The 19,289-nt window shown below is 34.8% G+C and overlaps 1 long non-coding RNA gene across 1 annotated transcript in view; it reads right to left on the bottom strand.

Annotated features, from left to right (window-relative positions):
* Positions 1 to 19,289, bottom strand: part of LOC129473445 (uncharacterized) — a 225,452-nt gene that overhangs the window by 128,964 nt on the left and 77,199 nt on the right. The window contains exon 3 of the long non-coding RNA XR_010119135.1: positions 18,021 to 18,080. This is a non-coding gene — a long non-coding RNA (uncharacterized lncRNA). The remainder of the gene's footprint in view (positions 1 to 18,020; positions 18,081 to 19,289) is intronic.

Raw genomic sequence — 19,289 nt, 5'->3', positions numbered from 1 at the left:
AATCAACAACAGTAGAAAATGACAGAAAAGGTCATTATATATTGATAAAATAATAAATTCAACAAGAAGACATAAAAATCCTAAATATCTATGCACCTAACTCCATAGTTCTCAGATTCAGAAAGCAATTACTAGTAGAACTAAGAAAAGAGATAGACAGCAACGCAATAATAATGGGGAACTTCAGCACTCCATTCACAGTACTAGACAGATCCTTGAGGCAGAAAGTCAACAAAGAAATACTGTATATATATATATATATACAGTATTTAGGGACCAAAAGGAACAGGTCCTAATATATATATATATATATATATATATATATATATATATATATATATTATTTCATGTATATATATATATACACATATATACTGCACCCTAGAAAAAACAGACCTCATAGATATTTACAACACATTCTACCCAAGAATATACATTTATCTCATCGGCACATAGAACATTCTCTAAGATAGACCATATAATAGGCCACAAAACAAGCCTTAATAAATTTGAAAAAATCAAAACCATATCAAGTATCTTCTCAGAACACAGCAGAATAAACCAGAAATTAATTCTAAAAGGAGGCCTCAAAAGTATACAATATATGAAACTTAAATAATCTGGTCTTAAATGATTATTGAGTTAATAATAAAATCAAAGTGAAAATTTTAAAAAAATTAAATAATTACAGTGATACAAATTATCCAAACCTCTGGGAAACAGAAAAAGCAATGCTAAGAGGAAGATTTATAGCACTGAATGTCTACATCAAAAAGACTGAAACTTTTTTCTTCAAGATGGTGGACAGCAGGCAGTGTCAGCATGCTCTCCCACTTGGAAGGACAGAATAGTAGGTAGAGATTCACACTGTAATTTTTTTTTCCAAGAATCACCAAAGGAACTTAACCAGGAAAGCCAAAATAAATCACAGAACCTTTGAAAGAAGCAGCATGCTGCAGCTACTCCAAGACACAGGTGAAAAACTGCAAGTTTCCAGAGTGTGAGAGGAGAGCTTGCCTTCAAATACACATCCCCAATGAGGAATCTGAAAATCCAGATCATGGGAGAAGTCCTTAAGCCTACCCACAGCTGGAATGGATTTAGGGAGTAGCATAAAACTCCCAGGAGTGGGAAGTGTCTTGTAGGCATTCCCAGTCTCCAGCTTAAGTCCAGGAAAGCCATTCCTGACTATATCTCACAGGGCACCTCAGAGAAGTCAGCAAACGAACTCAGGGAGGGATCACAGGGTGAAAGAACCTCCCACCTGAATTTTATGTTATAATTTCAAGTGGGCATGAACTCCCTTGAACACAACTGAGGGACAAGCTGGAAGTGTGCTGAACACATGAGCACAGGAGCTGGATTCCTGGCCTTGTGGACAGATGGGGAGGCGCATGGCATGAAAGCCCTGTTTGCTATCTCTGTGGGGAAGCTTATGGACTGACGAAGTACTGAGTTCTGTGTGCAAGCTGCCAGGATCTAAACCTGGCACTGTTAGCAAGGCACTGTGGGAGTGAGACCAGCCTTGCAAACTGCATGGGAGCTGGGTGAGGCTTACTGCTGCTATCTACTCCCCACTCCCTTTACAAACTCTTCGACACGGCAGAGGCAGTTATAGTCCCCTCTGGAACATTATCCCAGCAGCCTGAGAACCACACCCCATCCCCCACAGTGGCCACAGCAAGCCCCGCCCAAGGAGAGTCTGAGCTCAGAACCACCTAACTCTGCCCCCACCTGATGGTATTTCTTTACCTTCCCTGGTAGCTTAACACAAAAGACAAACAATTTTGGGAAATTTATGGCCCCACCTCTCACCTGAGGAACCAGAATACATCCTCTGGACAACTTGGGGCAAGCTCAAATCCCACGGCTACTACTGAAGCTGGTGTTTTCTTGGAAGCACCACCTCCGGGCTGGAGTCCAACCAACTCAGGCAATTACAGCACCTCTTGGCAGAATAACACTGAGCCCAGGAAGGAGAAAACAGCAGCAGGGTCTCAGCTAACATCACTGCTTGCTAATCAAAAGTCCTGAGTCTGTCCATATGACAAGTTGACTACTAAAACAACCAGCATTATAGAAAGCCCACACACTAAGTCTATCTACAACCAAGAATTCTCACAGAGTCTGTCACTCCCCTGCCACCGCCATCAGAGCAAGTGCTGGTATCCACTGCTAGGAGACCTGAAAAGCCAGATAGCCCCACTGAGTGGCTAGACCCAGAAGGGTGATAATAAGCACTGTAGTTCAGCTCTAAGGAAGCCCCATTCATAGGGGAAGAGGGAGAGCACTGCATCAAGGGAACATCACATGGGACAAAAGAATCTGAATGGCAGGCCTTGAGTCTAGTGGGAAGTTTCTTACAGCAGAGACAAAATTGTAGTGCTGGGTGCAGTAGGGAAAGTCTGCACCTCTATCCTAATAGGCAGGCAATCTCTGTGATTGTGAAGGGCCTTAAAGCAGGGGTCCTTTTTCCCCGGCAGTACACCATTGAAGCCACAGCTGGGGATTCTCTCCAAAAACACAGCATGGATAAACCTATAGACAGCCTTTCTGGAGCAATTCAGGGTGATGGAAGCCTCACAGGAGGAGCACTCCCCAGATTCAGATCTGAACAAAACGCAGAATCACAGTTTCTCCCTACTTGGAAAATCAACATTTCTAAGGATGAAAAGAGGTACCTGTCTGATATGAATAACCAGAATACTGGGATAGGAGTGAGGCTGTGAAGTGGATAGCTTTCCTGCCTGGCATGGCAGGGGAGCTAAGGTTGCTCCCACTCTTCACTCTGATAAAACCTCAGCACATCTAATTGAGAACTCCCCCAGCAGCTTTCATCAAGGCTAGTACATCTTCCCACCATTGGATATTATATCTACCCACTTGCCTTATTTATAACCATTGCCTACCCAGGGATGCCTCCGTATTGGCCTGATGCCTGAATCATTGACTCAGTAAATAAAATACTGGGGATAAATTAAATAAATAAATAGAGTGTACACAGTGAAAGAATGAGATAAGCTTCAAAAGATTCTTGCCATTTCAACCCCATAAAAGACAGTGAACTTGCCCACACACCAAGCACATAACTACTACAAACAGCATCTGGGAAAGTCAGTACACAAAGAGCCTCTATAACTAAAAAACTTATACAGAATATTCACCCCTTAAAGCACCAAGAATCAAATTAGGCTAAAATTAACTATAAACGTTTAACTTAGATTTTTAAGAAAGAAAAATAAAAAATAAACACAGTCCAATAAAAAATTTAAGAACAAATTTAAGAAATAATCTACCCAAATAAGGAGTCAAAAAGTAATTCTGGTAATATGACAAAACATGGTTCTATAACACCCCCAAAAGATCACACTAGCTCTGCAGCAATGGACCCAAACCATGAAGAAATCTCTGAAATGCCAGATTAAGAATTCAGAGGGTTGATTATTAAGCTACTCAAAGAGATACCATAGAAAGGTAAAAAAGCAGCTTAAATAAATTTTTAAAAATCCAGGATATAAATGAAAAACTGTCCAGAGAAATATATATTATAAAAAAAAAACAAATCAGAACTTCTGGAAATCAAATATACAATTAGAGAAATACAAAATGCAGTGAAAGGTTTCAACAGTAGACTAGAACAAGACTAGAACTAGATGAATTTCAGACCTCCATGACAAGGCTTTTGGATTAACCCAATCATATAAAGACAAAGAAAAAAGAATTTAAAAAATGAACAAAGTCTCCAAGAAATATTGGATTATGTAAAACAGCCAAACCTTTGAAAAATTGGTGTTCCTGAGGGAGAAGTCTCAAAGTTTGGAAAAATTATTTGAGGGAATAATTGAAGAAAACTTTCCTGGTCTTGGTAGAGATGTAGACATCCAAATACAAGAAGCTCAAAGAACACCAGGGGAATTCACTGCAAAAAGATCATCATGAAGGCCCATAGTCATCAGGCTATCTAAAGTCAAGACAAAGGAAAGAATCTCAAGAGCTGTGAGACAAAAGCATCAGGTAACCTGTAAAGTTAAAACCTATCAAACTAATAGCAGATTTCTCAGCAGAAGCCTTACAAGCCAGAAGGGATTGGGGTCCTAACTTTAGCCTCCTTAAACAAGATACTTTTCAGTGAAGAATTTTGAGTCCAGCAAACCTAAGCTCAATGAATGAAAGAGAAGGTCTTTTTCAGACAAATAAATGCTGAGGGAATTTGTCACTACCAGGCTAGCCCCACAAAAAAAATGCTACAAGGAGTTCTGAATCTTCAAGCAAAAGCTCAATATACACCACAAAGGAAACTTCATGATGCATAAATTTCACTAGGCCTACAAAAAAATAACAATAAAAAAACAAAGTATCTAGGCAACAATTAACATGATGAATAGAGAGGTACCTACAGCTCAATATTAATGTTGAATATAAATGGCATAAATGCTCTACTTAAACGATACAGAATGCCAGAATAAATTGAAAAAACCATGAACCAAATATCTGCTGCCTTCAAGAGACTCATCTAACACATAAGGACTCATATAAACATAAAGCATAGGGGTAGAAAAAGATATTAAACACAAATTTAAACCAAAAGTCAGCAGGAGTACCTATTCTTATGTAAGAAAAAATAAACTTTAAAGCAACAACAGTAAAAAAAAAAAAAAAGGAAATTATATAATGATAAAAAAGTAATCCAATAGGAAGATATTACAATCTTAAATTTATATGCACCTAACACTGGAGCTTTCAAATTAATAAAACGATTACTTCTTAGACCTAAGGAATGAGATAGAAACACAATAATAGTGGGGGACTCCAATACTCTACTGAGAGCACTAGAGAGGTAATTAAGACAGAAAGCAAACAAAGAAAAAAGTCAACTTAAACTGTATCCTAGAACAAATGAACTTAAGAGATATTTGCAGAATATTATTCCCCAAATCTGAAGAATATACATTTTTCTCATCAGCACATGGAACATTCTCCAAGACAGACCATGTGATAGGCCACAAAACAAGTCTCAACACATTTAAGAAAATTAAAATTATATAAAGTATCCTTTCAGACAACAGTGGAATAAAACTCAAAATCAACTCCAAACGGAATCACAAAACTATACCAATACATGGAAATTATTAGCCTGGCACAAAAATAATTGTTTTTTGACATTAAAAGTAATGGCACCAACCAACCTAATTCAAACGTGAATCCAACCAACCTTTGGATTCACAGCTAAATTCTATCAGGCATTCAAAGAAGAATTAATACCAATCCTAATAAAACTATTTTAAAAGATAGAGAAAGAGAATCCCCCCTAAATAATTCTATGAAGCCAGAATCACCCTAATACCAACTATTTTTGCACCAATCTAATAAATAATCTGTTCTGGAATGATTTGGGGATTAACAGTGAAATCAAGATAGAAGTTTAAAAAATCTTCAAAATGAATGATAATAGCGACACAACTTATCAAAACTTCTGGGATACAGCAAAAGTAGTGCTAAGAGAAAAATTCATAGCATTTAATGCCTACATCAAAAAGTTTGAAAGAGCACAAATAGACAATCTAATATCACACCTCAAGGAACTAGAGAAACAAAAACAAACTAAACCCAAACCCAACAGAAGAAAAGAAATACCAAAGAGCAGAACTAAATGAAACAAACAAACAAAAAGTAAAAGCAACAAAAAGCTAGTCCTTTGAAAAGATCAACAAAATTGATAGATCATCAGTGAGATTAACCAGGAAAAGAGAGACGATCCAAATAAGTTCAATTAGAAATGAAAGTAGAGATATTACAACCAATACCACAGAAATACAAAAGACCACTCCGGACTATCATGAACACCTTTACACACACAAACTAGGAAATCTAGAGGAAATGGATAAATTCCTGGAGATATACAATCCTCTTAGATTAGATCAGGAATAAATAGAAACCCTAAACAAAGCAATAACAAGCAGCAAGATTGAATAAGTAATAAAACAATTTCCAATAAAAAAAATCCAGGACCAGATGGAGTCACAGCTAAACTATATCAGACGTTCAAAGAAGAATTGCTACCAATTCCAATAAAACTATTTTAAAAGAGAAAGAGAGAATCCTCCCTAAATCATTCTATGAAGCCAGGATCACCTTAATACCAAAACCGGGAAAAGACATAACAACAACAGACACTAGAGACCAATGTCCCTGATAAACATAGATACAAAAATCCTCAACAAAATACTAGCTGATCAAATCCAATGGCATATCAAAAGATAATACATCATGATCAAGTGGGTTTCATACCACAGATGTAGAGATGGTTTCACATTGCAAGTCAATAAATGTGATACATCACATAAACAGAATTAAAAACAAAAGTTATTTGATCATGTCAATAGATGCAGTAAAACCATTTGGTAAAATCCAGCATCGCTTTGTGATTAAAAAACAACAACAGCAACAACAAAATGAGCATAGAAGGAACTTACCTCAAAGTAATAAAAGCCATACATGACAAAGTCACAGCCAGCATCATACTGAATGGGGAATAGTTGAAAATTACAAATAGGAGAAACCTAAATGTCCATCAAGAGATGAATGGGTAAAGAAAACATTGTATGTATGTTCCCAGAGTTACAATAATGTACCTTGCGATTTTTTGACTTCACAATGGTGTGATAACCATGTGCGTTCAGTACGCTCATCAATTTAAGATGAAATTATGCCTAGATTATCCCACCATATGTTGAAATATTCTGAAGGCAGAAACATCCTTTTGACTTAGTATTTTCAGCATGTGATGAGTTTATCAAGCCATGACTCCCATTGTAATTTGAAGAGCATCTTCATATATACACAATGAAATACCATACAGCCTTAAAAAAGGAAGGAAATTTTATCATTTGTGACAGGATAAATGAAATTGGAGAATATTATGCCAAGTGTAATAAACCAGGCACAGAAAGATAAATACTGTATAATTTCACTTATATGTGGAATCTAAAAAACCTGACTTCATAGAAACGAGTAGAAAGATCCTCACCAGAAATGTGGGAGATGGGGAGGGTTGGGGAAACGGGAGGTGTCGATCAAAGCGTACAAAATTTCAATTAGACAGGCACTGTGTGGTAACCACAGTTAAAAATAATCTATATGTCGGCCGGGCGCAGTGGCTCACGCTTGTAATCCCAGCACTTTGGGAGGCCGAGGCAGGCGGATCACGAGGTCAGGAGATCAAGACCACGGTGAAACCCCGTCTCTACTAAAAATACAAAAAAAAAAAATTAGCCGGGTGTGGTGGTGGGTGCCTGTAGTCCCAGCTACTCAGAGAGGCTGAGGCAGGAGAATGGCGGGAATCTGGGATGCAGAGCTTGCAGTGAGCCGAGATTGCACCACTGCACTCCAGCCTGGGCGACAGAGCAAGACTCCATCTCAAAAAAAAAAAAAAAAAAAACAATAATCTATATGTCAAAATTGCTAAAATAATAGATTTTTAATATTCTTACCACAAAAGAAGATAGGCTGGTGAGGTGATGGATACATTAATTATCTTGATTTTTGTCTTTCTTCAAGGTATGCATAGATCAAAACATTATATTGTACCCCATATATATACACAATAATTATTTGTCCATTAAAAACAAACACATAAATAATTTTACCATTAAAATAGAACCAAGGTAGGTGTCTGTATTCTCACTCCAGTGTGCTCTATAAACCACACAGCAAGGAGCATACACTATAGGATCTACCCTAGAATCATAAGTTGTGAAGGTCAAACATGTGAAATAAAGTAACGTACGTGTAAGATAGTGTTTTGTTAATGCTATACAGTTGCCATATATTGTGTCATATTTTAATGCATTTTCTTAAAGCAGCCAGAAGTTTTGAGTCTTACTGAAGTCCAACAATTCCACCATGCTATGTGCACAAATGTATTATTTGTAGGGGTTATAACCAATAAAATGCTGATGATCATTCTTATGTGATTCATGAATTTTAAATATCTAAAAATATATCTAAAAGATAAATCTATTCAATAGAAACCATTAACAATGACATTACAGAATCAGAATTTTAAATCGTATACCTCCTAAAGGATACCAAACGAAGATTATTAAAGTGCCATTATACTTGGTATATTCTATATACTCCCCATGTATTTAATATGCTCAACTAAGTAAATCTTCAAAGCCACCCAGAATCTTTAGTTATTCTGTGTTATCCCCTGTGATCTCACTAGGAACTTATCAAAATGCAATTTCAGAGAGAAGCTCAAAGAAAATTTTACATTGGATACTCAGAAGCTTGAACAAAAAAGACTAATACAAATCTGATCTGCTTCAGCAATGAAACAAATCCTTGGTTTTTATTTTAACACCACTGAATACTGTGAAGATAACTGGCAACATCAGAGAATTATTAAGATCTCATGGAAGGAAAGAGTATTTTTGGTATTAAAAAATGAGTCTATAAAGGAAAAATAGTTTATTGTAAACCATATAAAGAAGCCAAGAGAATGATTTCCTTCAGCAATAAGTTGTTCTTTCCAACAAAAATATATTTTATATAAGTTTCAGTTTTTATTTTTCCCTCATAGATTTCAAGTTAATGCTATAAAAATTCAATGAAATAAAAATATGTAAAACAGGCTCTTTGGTTCATATAAAAATGAACTTTTTATCTAGTTCATATAAAAAATCTCCAACTGTACTATAAATGTTATAAATTTTGGTTACAAAATCATCTGTCATTGTAACTTTGATTTCTATGTAATGGATTTACAGAGTAATGTTTTGAGCAAACTTGTTAAATATGTTCAGATTTTTAAAACAAATATTCGGCTTTGGAAACAATATTTTAAAAATCCTCTTAGTATCTTCTCCCTATGTAATAATTGCATCAATTGATCTACAAAATTATTCCAAAGTTATTATAATTGTGTCACCTACCACTATGCTCTTTGTTTTCTAAATAGCAGCATTTTCTCAGAGTATTACTAAATACAAGAAAAAATTTCATATAAAGGGCACAGAGTTAACCTGATTAATGTCTTAAATATTAGAGGCTACTAGTGTGTCCATTTCTCTAATCTTCAAATCTTCCCTCCCTACATCTTTTATCATCAAGCCATAGGTAAATTTTGATTAACTGACAGGTAATGTTGTAAGATTGGAGTATTGGTACTTAAAAACAATGAAAACAACAGAAATTTTAGAATGATGAAAAACAAAACAAAACAAAACAACCATAAGCAATAACAAACTTTTTATTCCATTTGAGATTATTGTGAGTGTTAACAAAGCAGTTGAGGATGGATAAAAGGGAGGTACATAAAAGTTTTACCCTAAATAAGATATCTATTATATATCCCACCCTCTGTTATCAGATTGACTCAACAATTAGAAAACAAATCCCAAATGGTAAACAGAAAAGAAATGCAAGAGAATGCATGCACACACACACACTCAAGTGCACATAAAGAATATGTAAAGATCATAGATGACAGGCATAATGAAAAAGCAAAGACCTGTGTAACCTTAGGGCTGTAGGTAGAAGTGGAGTTTCAGAAATGAAGGAATGCACATTACAATTGGGTATTTTAGGAAATAGAGAGGATACATAAATAGGAAATGAAATGAGAAGAATTGAAAGGTTTATTAGAGCTTGGGAAAGACAAGTGAAAATGTATTTCAGAATTTGAAAAGTTAGGGTCTCACTCTGTCACCCAAGCTAGAGTATAAGTGGTGTGATCACGGCTCACTGCAGCCTCGACCTCCCAAGCTCAGGTGATCCTCTCACTTCAGCCTCTGGAGTAGCTGAGACCACAGACCTGTGCCACTACACCCAGCTAATTTTTTTTAATTTATTTTTTGTAGAGACACAGTTTCATTATGTTTCCCAGGCTAGTCTTGAACTCCTGGGGTAAAGCAATTCACCCTCCTTAGGTTCTTAAAATGCTGAGATTACAGGTGTGAGCCACCGTGCCCAGGCAGAATTTGGAAAGTTTTTGATAAGCTTAATAAAACAGCACATGAATTCCTTCTCACCAAAATTTGAGAACAGCACTCAAGCCAGAAATCCCTTACATATTGAAGTTTAGCTTCTCCTGAATAATTAACTTGGTATCAAGTCAGAGGTGCATCTATGGAGAAGAGACAGATAATTTCATTAAGAAGTGGTTATGTTATCTGTTGTTTGGTTTATAGCAGAAATTATCCTCATTCCCTTCACTTTGATAGAAATTTCTTTTTAACTGAAATTTGCAATATTCAGAAAAAAATTGCTTGAATAGAGGAAATTTTTCTTCCCTCAGTAGAAACCTCATTCATCAGAAATTGCCCCATACTTTGCTGGTTAAATCTTTCTACAAAGCAAATAATCCCCTTACTATCATGCCTTGCGCTTTTTCCATATTGTTCTGCTGTGGTGTAAGCCGAGGTTTGAGGCACTAGAACAAATTATGGAAATTAGAACAGAGGTTATGAAGGCAAAAAACCCTGCTGTTCAAGGTCAGACCAGCAATTGGTTCAACAGTTCATAAAAGTATAGGACTTCATTTAACAGATATTATTAAGTGCCCAGTATGAGCTACTCATTGCTAGGTGTTGGACACACAACAGAATATAAGATGGACTTGTACTCTACCCATACGGGGTAGATCTTTAACTAGGGAAGTCGTGCAATTAAATAATTACAGTAGTGTATTATAATTTTAATATAACAAGTACAAGATTTAATGGGAATACATAAAAAAAGAGGACCTAACCTAGTATAGTGGGACAGAGGGTGAAAAAAGCCCCTTGAGAGAGAAAATGGTAGGTGCGATTAGGAAAAGGCAGGTGAATGAGGGCTACGGTGGGTTATAAAAGTGTTACAGGCAGAGAGAATGCCATGTGTGAATGCCTTGAGGTAGGAGAGAGGCAGGAATATTGAGCATGAGAGGAGTCATTTTCTGCCTAAGAAGTACTGACATGAGGTACAAAGAGTGGAGGGCCTATAGGAGGGCTATGAGGAATATGAATGCTTAAGGATGATAAGCACCAAGGTACGAGAAAATACAGAAAAATGTGGCATCATAATAAGACAAAAGGAGTGTGGGATAAATGTGTGTGTGTGTGTGTGTGTGTGTGTGTGTGTTATAAACAGTTAGCATGAGGGTGTTTCTTTGTAGTCATATAGGACAGTTTTGCTTCTTGGTTTAGGTAGTGGTTATGTGAGACTGTACATGGGATAGAATTGCATAAAACTATACACACGTGCACACAAACCATGAAAAATTATAAACTTATTAAAGTCTGTAGTCAAATCAATAGTGCTGCTTCAGTGTCATTGTTCTGGTGTTGATATTATACTACAATCATATAAGATGTTACCATCAAGGAAGCTGTGCAAAGTCCACAAGTTCTTCTATGCTATTTTTGAAACTTTCTGTGAGTCTATAATTAGTTCCAACAAAAAGTTGAAAAGGTGAGGTGAGAATGTTTGGAAGAAAGGCAAGATAAATAATGTTTAACGAAGTGAAGAAGAAGACAAATTATTAAAGTATGCATTGGATTAAGCCTCAAGGAGGTTTTTGATTACCTTTGAAAGGGCAATTTAAGTAGTGGAGTGGGGTGGAAACCATATCGTGCCAATGGAATTCAGATAGAGGTGATCAAATATAAGCAGTATGACAAACTTTATTCAAGATCACTTCATCAAGAGATGAATAAAGAAAATTAGCTTAGTGGTTACCTTTAAAAAAATTGAACATGTTTCTTTCTCATTTATCCTCTGGTTCCTTCATTTATTTTCTTATCAACATATAAGAGTGCTTTTTTGAGAACATTTTGAATATTAGATTTTGACCACCATTTTCGTTACAATTTTTTCCAAAATAGTATTTTTATCAACTTAATGTTATTTTTGCCAAACAAAATATTTCATTTATTATAGATACTGGTAAAATTCTATTTTCTTTCTTAGCCAATAGTTTTGGAATTTGGTTTAGAATGTTTCCTTCTTACCAAGATGGCTCATATAGTCTCTTTAGAGAGTGCTTGTAGGTTTCTATAGTATATAGTTAAGTATTTAATGTATCTAGAATATGTATTTTTTGTGCATGAGATACATTAATGGTAATTTAGAAATCTGAAAATCTTCTTATTCAACTTCCATGCTCAACCACTTTTTTTTCAGGGCAGTTTTTATAATAATGGCTGGAAAGCTCAATATATTATCTTTCAGCAATTTTCCTCACAGCCCAAAAAATAAAGTTCTAATCAAAGAATTAGAGTCACATTTTTTAAATAAAATATTGCAAAACATAGCTAGCGGCAAGTCCTTTTTCTTTTGGTACCTTTCCTTTATATCTTCCCTGGATGACTAAAGTTTCAGGAGCCATTTTGCAACCATTGTGGTAGTCATGTAAATTTCCTCAGCAAACCTGGAGGTGGATAGCCAGAAGGAAACCCATTGCTTACAACATTCTAGAGCATCTGCCTCAGCCTAGACTATCAACTTGCAGACTTTTTGCCAAGTGAGAAAGGTCAACACCTGTGCATGACTTTTGTCCTGTTATTTATGGACAAAAGCATTTCTAACAGATACAGGATCTGAGATCAATTTTTTCTGTACACATAGCCAGTTGTGTCATCACAATATATTTTTTCCGACTAAATTAAAATACAATTCTTAGAGATACAGATTACTGTCTTATATACATTATAATCTATTCTGGTAATCTCTATTTAAAGAAAATTTCCTCTATTGTGGGGTTGATAAAATATCAATTTGATTTTTACAGCTTTATAACTGGTTTTTATGCCAGGTAAGCAAGTTTATTCTTAGTCTTCATTTTTTATATATGTTTGGGCTTTTCTTGGACAATTATTCCTCTGTATACACTTAATGTATTTTTATAATAAGAAAAAAACAATTTGTTGTGGATCAATTTGGATGTCAAAAAAATAATTGTTAAGCCTTGGAAGCCTTGGTGTATTTATAATTTTATAATAATAGAATCTGCTCTTAGAAGGCAGGTCTTGGGGCTTGGGGCTTGTTTTTAAGTTTGGTCAGTTAACTTATTCATTGTTCTTGATTCTCTAAAAGATTTTTTTTATTTTTTATATATAATTACGATGACTTTATTATTTAATTTTAAGTATCTTATAGTTGTCCATATTCTGATTAAAATTTTTTCAAATTTACATTATAAAATGCTTATTCATAAAGACATAAGTAAGTAGGTAGATTTTAAAAAGGATGTGTTTGACAGATTCTATTGTGTTTTCTGCATATACCATCTAAGGTCATTCCAAAGATAGTTAACTATTTGTAGTCAATGTTTGTGATAGTAATTTCATGTTTTACCTTAGTGTCCTCACTGGAATCTCCAAGACAATGTTGACAACAATATTGTTTATTGGCATACTTGTTTATCTCCTAAGTTTAACTAAAATATTTTTTCTTTAGATTTTTTAGAATATTTTCTACCAGCTGTTTTTATGTAGACCTTAAATAATTATAGTTAAGAATATATTCCTTAAATATTTTATTTTTTAACATCTATTTATATTTTACAAAGTAACAAACAGGCTGAATTTTGTCAAATTATTTTCAGATCTTTGATAAGGATGCATGATTATTGTACAATTTTTTAACATGAGAAAAGAAGGGAAAATAGATGACATGCACACAAAATTTAGGACCCTTTGAAAGAGCAAGTTAATACTACCTGCAGCTTGGTGGCAACAATTTTAAAAGACTAAAGAAAATGGATAATTTCTTATCAAAAATATAAATTACTAAAATATTATCCTACAAGTACCAAACTTAAAAATTCAATTATCTTATTAAAGAATATCAAAATTTTTAAAGGTCTCTACTGTAAAAGAATAAAAAAACACTGGAGTCATGAAGATCCTATACTAGGTCTGTCTAATTTTAAAGAATATACATTTTCTTTCTTTTTTAAAAAAAAAAATTTAAGTTCAAGGGTACATGTGCTGGTTTGTTATATAGGGAAACTTGTGTCATGGGAGTTTGTTGTACAGATTATTTCATCACCCAGGTATTCAGCCTAATACCCACTAGTTATTTTCCCTCATCCTCTCCATTCTCCCTCTTCCACCCTCTAATAGGCCCCAATGTGTGTTTTTCCCCTCTTCATGTCCATCTTTTCTCATCATTTAGCTCCCACTTACAAGTGAGACGATGCGATACTTTGTTTTCTGTTCCTGCCCTAGTTTGCTGAGGATAATTGCCTCTAGCTTTATCCATGTTCCTGCAAAGGACATTGTCTCATTTTTTATGGTTGCATAGTATTCCACGGTGTATATGTACCATATTTTCTTTATTCAGTCTATCGTTGATGGGCATTTAGGTTGAGTCCACGTCTTTGCTATTGTGACTAGTGCTGCAATGAACATATGGTGCATGTGTCTTCATAATAGAATGATTTATATTCCTTTGGGTACATACCCAGTAATGGGATTGCTGGGTCAAATGGTATTTCTGTTTTTAGATCTTTGAGGAATCTCCACACTGTCTTCCACAATGGTTGAACTAATTTACACTCCCACCAACTGTGTATAAGCGTTTCTTTTTAAAAAAATATTTTATTTTATATTAAGTTCCAGGATACATATGCAGGACGTGCAGGTTTGTTACATAGGTAAATGTCTGCCGTGATGGTTTGCTGCACCTATCAACCCATCACCTAGGTATTAAGACCCACATGCATTAGCTATTGATCCTGATGTTCTCCCTTCCCCCACCCCCCCTGACAGTGTTCCTCTCCCTGTGTCCATGTGTTCTCATTGTTCAGCTCCCACTTATAAGTGAGAACATGCAGTATTTGGTTTTATATTCTTGTGTTAGCAGTGTTCCTTTTTCTCTGCAACCTCAGCAGCATCTGCCATTATTTGACTTTTTAGTAACAGCCATCCTGACTGGTGTGAGATGGTATCTCATTGTGGTTTTGGTATGTATTTCTCTAATGATCAGTGATGCTGAGCTTTTTTTCAAATGCTTCTTGGCCACCTCTGTGTCTTCTTTAAAAGTATCTGTTCATGTCCTTTGCCCACTTTTTCATGGGGTTTGTTTCTAGTAAATTTGTTTACGTTCCCTATAGATACTGTATATTAGACCTTTGTCAGATGCAGAGTGTGCAAATATTGTCTCCCATTCTGTACGTTGTCTGTTCACTCTGTTGATAGTTTCCTTTGCTGTGTAGAAGCTCTTTGGTTTAATTAGGTTCTATTGTCAATTTTTGGTTTTGTTAGAATTGCTTTTGGCATCTTCATCACGAAATCTTTGCCTGTTCCTATGTCCTGAGTGGTATTGCCTAGATTATCTTCGAGGGTTTTTATGGTTTTGGGTTTTACATTTAAGTCTTTATTCCATTTTAAGTTAATTTTTGTATATGGTGTAAGGAAGGGATCCAGTTTCAATCTTCTGCACATATCCAGTCAGTTATTCAAGCACCATTTATTGAACAGGATATGGTTTCCTCATTGCTTGTTTTTGTCAGATTTATTAAAGATCAGATAGTTGTAGGTGTGCAATCTTATTTCTGGGTTCTCTATTCTGTTCCTTGGTCTGTGTGTCTTTTTTTTGTACCAGTACCATGCTGTTTTGGTTACTGTCACCCTGTAGTATAGTTTGAAGGGAGATAGTGTGATGCCTTCAGCTTTATTCTCTTTGTGTAGGATTGCATTGGCTATTTTGTTTTTGGTTCCATATGAGTTTTAAATTTTCTCTAGTTCTGTGAAGAATGTCAATGGTAGTTTAATAGAAATAGAACTGAATCTACAAATTGTTTTGTGTAGTATGGCCATTTTAACAATATTGAATTTTCTAGGCATGAGCATGGAAGTTTTTCTGTTTGTTTGTGTCATCTCTGATTTCTTTGAGGAGTTTTTTGTAGTTCAGCTTGTAGAAATCTTTCATGCCCCGGATTAGCTGCGTTCCTAGGTATTTTATTCTTTCTCGTGGCAATTGTAAATGAGATTGTGTTCCTGATTTGGCTGTCAGCTTGTCTGTTGTTGGTAACCAATACAGTTGCAGAAGACATTCCTAATGCATATATCTGACACGGCACTCATTGGATTAAGAATACATAAACACACACACACACACACACACACCCCAGAAATTCAAATTCAAATGAAAAGGACAAAACTAAAAAAAATTTGACAAATAACATATTTTACAAAAAAGAGATATCCAAATTGTCAATTTTATAAAAAGGGCCTTAATTTTATTAGTGAAATAAAATTTAAGCTATAATGATATGTAAATACAAATCTATCAGAATAATTAAAATTTTTTACAAAGGAATATACACCAAATTTGAAAGATCCACTGTTGGCAGGTGGATAAACTGATACAGCAATTTTAGCAAACTCTTTTGCAGTATCTACTCAACAAAATATATGTGTACAATGTAACCCAACTGTCTAATACTGGACATTAGATTAAATCCTATGAAACTGCTAATTTCCAATTGTTTGTGACTTATGAGTGGCAATTTCATATGATTTATGCACCCAAAAGAAAAGTTTCCATATATTCACCAAATGTTATTTTTAGAATATTTTAAGTAGACCTTTTTATAATAGTCCCAAACTGGAAACTAATGAAACAGCCAACAGTAGAATCAACAAGTAAAATGTGATTTATTTATACAGTTTACTACTATAAATAAGTGATATGATTTACAGCTAAATGCAACCATATGTTGTGCCCAAGGATACTATTGATGAAAGAAGTCAGTCATTAAGAAGCGCACAATATATGATTTTGGTTATATAAAGTACCAAACAGTCAAAACTAACCTAGATGTTAATAAGTCCTCAGATTTATTACCCTTATTTGGATTAGGTAGTAGCTGAAAGAGATCACAAGAATTCTTCTGATGTGTGAAAGTCGATCTGTTTCTTGATATAGTGCTCAGTTCACCAGTTTTTGAAGATTTGTTGAGCTGTATTTAGATATGTATAGTTCTCAATATAAAAATTATGCTTCACTAATTAAAAAATAATAGTGTCCCCATGTTATGGCGGTACATATTAAAGATAAATTTAAAAATATTTAGAGAAGCGATTGACTGTTGAGAAAGTGCATAGACTACTGAACAATACCAGCCTGTCAAAACGGACTCTCCTTGCACTATTTTCTATGATTTTGACATAAATTTTTGTAAATGAAGATTATCACATTAGATGTTTTTAAGCAGAAATGGCAAGAACAGTTACATGGAGTAGCAATAATTCAAATTCAAATGCACCCATAAACTTCAGCATTATGATATCCTTTACCCAATAAAACAGAAGTGATGTTTTAAATAATTTCATACCTTGTACAAAATGCTTTTATGATTATTAGTCACTAGCTTATAATGGTCATTTTCACTTCTATGGTGGATCTAATAAAATTTTGGACCAACAATATTTTATGTCACTGCTTACCATCAGTTTTTAACTTCTATAATTTGACAATGTTAGTGATACTTACTAACATTTAATATCTCAATTGTATAAAAATCAATTTTTACATTACTTACATTCATGCATAAAAAATCATTTCAATTAAATTGGTCCAAATTTGGTTTTCACTGGTAGTTACAAACCAGTTGTTCATCCATTTTTAGGAGAGATAATAAATATCTTTTTAGATTAACAAACTGTTTTTATTCATCAGACATAGTTGCACTGTGAGATAACTGTTCCATTAACTCCTCAAAGAAATTTTAGGGATCTCATTCGTTTTTTTCAAAAATATCAACACAATATTTTCTATAGATAAGAAAACACTGTTGGCAGTTTCTATAAGCAAAACTGGACATGAAAACACCATAGATGTTAGACTGCAAAATGAATTAAAATAAATATTAGACTTTTTAAAAGAATTATTTTTTTTTCTCAGTTAAGATTATGCCCCCAAATCTTAAGTCTGTTAGAATCTGTATTCAGGACTCAAGACCCTACTATAGTTAGAATTCGTTTACATGTGGCAGTAGATGGCAATAAGAGATAATGATAATAACTTACCTTTGTATAGCAGTTTATATATTTGGAGCTGACTCTAGAAAGCACGTACCAGAGTTGGGGCTGAAAAACAAATTAAGAATTTTTTGCTTAGTGTACTTTCCACCATGTTAAGATTTTACTTTCAAACAAATTGGCCAAAATCTTTGTTCTAATTTAACTTGAATAAAAGAGAAAAAAAAAATCCAAGTCAGGGATAGTTTGACTACAGAGGAGAAATCATACATGAGGTGTCAAATTTTCCCTGACTTAGATTTTTTAAAAATACTTTTTAACTTACAGTTTATAGGATCTGCAAGCAATAACAATAAAAGAGGTGTAAAACTAGGGAAGGTAACATGAGAACTAGTGACATTGAGTTATGGGTTTGTTCCTCGACTTGTTCCCTGTGAGCTCAGGCCCTTTGGGCCCCTTGTCTCACATAAACCAGAGGAAAGGCTATTCTTAGGCAAAGAAATTTGACATATTAGTCATATTCTTAGAGCCAGCTGGGGTGAGAGAGAAATACTATCACAAAATTAAATAGGCAAAAGCCTACAGGCAATCAACAGCTACTTAAGATTTATAATTTTAGGGACTTTAATGTGGCCTACTGAATGCACAACAGGTGATTGTCATGAGCTGAGCAAAGTTAGAAATAACCAGGTCCATACATGTTTGTGTCTTTTCCTGATGCTTTATGTCAGGCTTTTCCTGATGCTATTTTAATCGCAAAACTACTAGCTACATGGAGTTCCCAAGGAGGTAATTCACCTTAGTACTTCCCATTCACTCAGTAGTCAGAGCTGCAGGCACACAGGCCCAAGCCACTCCACAAGTCAGTCAATATTGCAAACCATACATAATAGTATATATAATCAATATATAAATGCTACAGGTTAAGCATGCCACAACACACAAAGTAACACTTTACATCAAGAGAAAAAAAAAGATAGAAGAAAGGGTAACAAACCAGTCCAGGGGAAGCAAAGAAGACAAAAGGAAGGATTCCTGGTCTGGGCCTGGTAGTCCATCAAGCCTTGCAAGGAAGAGTCTTTGAGGTGGCAGAGCCTTCAGTGGCAGATGCCAAGTTCTTATCATGAGTTAATGCAAAATGGTGTCAGTTAAGATGGCCATTTTAAGCTGCTGGAGGTCTAATCTTTTATAGTCACAGAGTCCTCTGGTGAGAACTGATAATGGAAGAGTGTGCTTGTTTGTGTCCTTATCTGGTTGGATGCAGTCTTTATTTTTTGTTGTTATTTATTAAACAAAACACCTTATTCTTGCTGACAA

Source organism: Symphalangus syndactylus, chromosome 23 (assembly GCF_028878055.3).
Source record: "Symphalangus syndactylus isolate Jambi chromosome 23, NHGRI_mSymSyn1-v2.1_pri, whole genome shotgun sequence".
Taxonomy (NCBI): Eukaryota; Metazoa; Chordata; class Mammalia; order Primates; family Hylobatidae; genus Symphalangus; species Symphalangus syndactylus.
The sequence above is the reverse complement of the archived record's forward strand: the minus strand, read 5'-3'. Positions and strand labels throughout refer to the sequence as shown.